Source organism: Pseudophryne corroboree, chromosome 7, assembly GCF_028390025.1.
Source record: "Pseudophryne corroboree isolate aPseCor3 chromosome 7, aPseCor3.hap2, whole genome shotgun sequence".
Lineage (NCBI taxonomy): Eukaryota > Metazoa > Chordata > Amphibia > Anura > Myobatrachidae > Pseudophryne > Pseudophryne corroboree.
The window spans coordinates 92,740,068-92,742,645 of record NC_086450.1 but is presented as its reverse complement, the minus strand read 5'-3'; the positions used below and the strand labels follow the sequence as shown (position 1 = coordinate 92,742,645).

Sequence of the window (2,578 nt, the reverse complement as noted above, 5' to 3'; positions counted from 1 at the left end):
ACAGTGTCTACCAAATTAATATATCTATGAAGAATATAGCAGGATACGGTTTTAAAAAAGGGGTAACAATATATTTATTTATACAATTTATAACATAATGATGGGATAAAAAAGTAGGTAAAAACTTGATATGCAGTAAAAAAGACTTTTTTATCCCATCATTATGTTATAAATTGTATAAATAAATATATTGTTACCCCTTTTTTAAAACCGTATCCTGCTATATTCTTCATAGATATATTAATTTGGTAGACACTGTAAGTCGCTGGTACCCCTATTCCCCCCCTTTTTTTACCACATTTTTAAGGCAGCTTATCACTGCTGATTATTTAGGGGTTAGCTGACACCTTACATCCTCAAAAGGAGTGTCTATAAATAACATATTATATATTGTTTTAATAAGTATCTGCTCACACATACCTGTGGCGCCATACCCCCACTACCCAATATATATATATATATATATATATATATATATATATTGCAACAAGAAGAAAAAATACTGCACCACAGGTGGAAATAAAATCCTTTTTAACCCAACAGGTATGGCTAGGCTATATTAACACTCCCTATATATAGGGCGTCAGCTGGTCCCCAAAATAAAATCGGGATGGTAAACCCCTGAAATAATTTACGTTTTATAAAAGAAAGGGATGGGGGTGGCAACCAATGGTGTCTATAAATAATTATAAGATACTTAAAAAAATATAAACATTTATTTTTAACAAAACTTTTTCTAAAAATGGGCTAAAAAGCAAATATACATTCATATAAGAATAATAAAGTGCAAAAGTATTAAAGTGCTTATCTGAGTCAGAGGTCAATTGGATTCCCAATGCGTTTCGTCACACAGACTTCATCAAGGGGTAAAGGCAGACTGGGACAGGGCTTACATTTATACTGGTACTACTCATAACTCAATTGTGACATCACTTCCTGCTATTTAGAAGAGCCTTAATGCTGGATTACTGAATTCTCATAATATACAACATTCTCCCTATTAGGGCATATGCTATATCTAAACATATGAAAAACTAGTGTTTTTTAATATGAAAAAGTGTATAAAACAACTTAAAATGTCCATTAGGTGTAAATTTGTGGAACTTCCGCCACACTTCCGGTATCCGAGTGAATTGGAGTCCCGGGCGTTTCACTTCCGCCCCACTTCCGTTTGGTACTGCGCATGTGCACACTGTTATCTGGTACTTCAATTGGAGCTCAAAGTTTCCCAGAGGGTCCGTATGCTGCTGCGGCGGCCATTTTTCATTAGATATCCCTATACAGTTCATAGTGGCGGCCATTTTATTGTAGCTTGCGGTGACTATAACATGGGACATATTTCATTATTCATAAGCGGTTTCCATGGAGATTAAAGAGAAAGAAAAAACTCGATTTAAGCCTTTGTATGAACAGTTGCTGGTGCAATTCTTATATCAGATATTAACATTACATTAGATCAAAATGTATATATATAAAAATAATATGAATTTAGTTAGAACATAAATCCTGGTATGTACAAATATATGTAAAGAAAAAAATAAATATATATCATACTTGCCTACCTGACCCTCTCCATGAGGGAGAAAATGCTCTGTTGCTGGTCTTTCCTGGTAATGTGTGATTGCCATCACCTGTGGTGAGCTAGTTAATTGACAAGCAAGGTGTTTCACCACAGGTGATGGCAATCATACATTACCAGGAAAGACCAGCAACAGAGCATTTTCTCCCTCATGGAGAGGGTCAGGTAGGCAAGTATGATATATATATACAAAGATAAAGGGGGAGGGGAAATTGCAGTATCTATAAGGTAAGTATAAAAAAATATATGTATGAATAAAATAGAATATAAATATATATATATATTTGTATATACATACATAAATAAATAAATATATGTATAGAGAAATACTACCATGCACGAGAAATGATTTTTTTTTTTAAATAAATGGTGGTATCATAAGAAGTATTGTGGTTTTTAATCCAATAATATAGTGAATAGGACCTACTACTCATGTGTCTATGGGTGTTATGCAGTGTATTAGTGCATATATATAGCTTGTCTAGGACATAAAGACCGCTCATATGGTATTTTGGGTTTCATTTACAGTACCTGATCTTCCCAGGTGGTCTCTCTCGCTGGTACTGATCAGGCCCAACACTGCTTCGCTTCCAAGTTCGGGCGAGATTGGGCCTTTCCAGTGTGGTATGACTGTAGAGAAATTCTTTAACCGTGTCTATATCGTCCTCTAATAAACTGAAATGTATATACTAAAAAATATAGTGATTTATTAACCATATCTGTGTCTTGGGATATAGTATTGTGATGCGGGATAGGATAATTGGTGAGGAGTGAGGGTGAAGAAGGTGGGGTAAGGAAGTTAAGATGGGGTATATAATACTGTACATTTTTCTTCATAAAAACGGAGCAATTTCGTAGCTTTCATTAAATCCCATCGGGTTTAGTGTCCGTAGCTGGAATATCCAGAACATCTCTCTTCGTGAGAGTTTATTGGTTAAATCGCCGCCTCTTTCTCCCAGTTTCACCAATTCAATGGCCTTGAAGGTAAGAGATTCTGGA

At 34.9% G+C, this 2,578-nt stretch overlaps 1 pseudogene; it reads right to left on the bottom strand.

Moving 5' to 3' along the window:
• Positions 1 to 2,098: 2,098 nt before the first annotated feature.
• Positions 2,099 to 2,217, bottom strand: LOC134947237 (5S ribosomal RNA; annotated as a pseudogene).
• Positions 2,218 to 2,578: the final 361 nt, after the last annotated feature.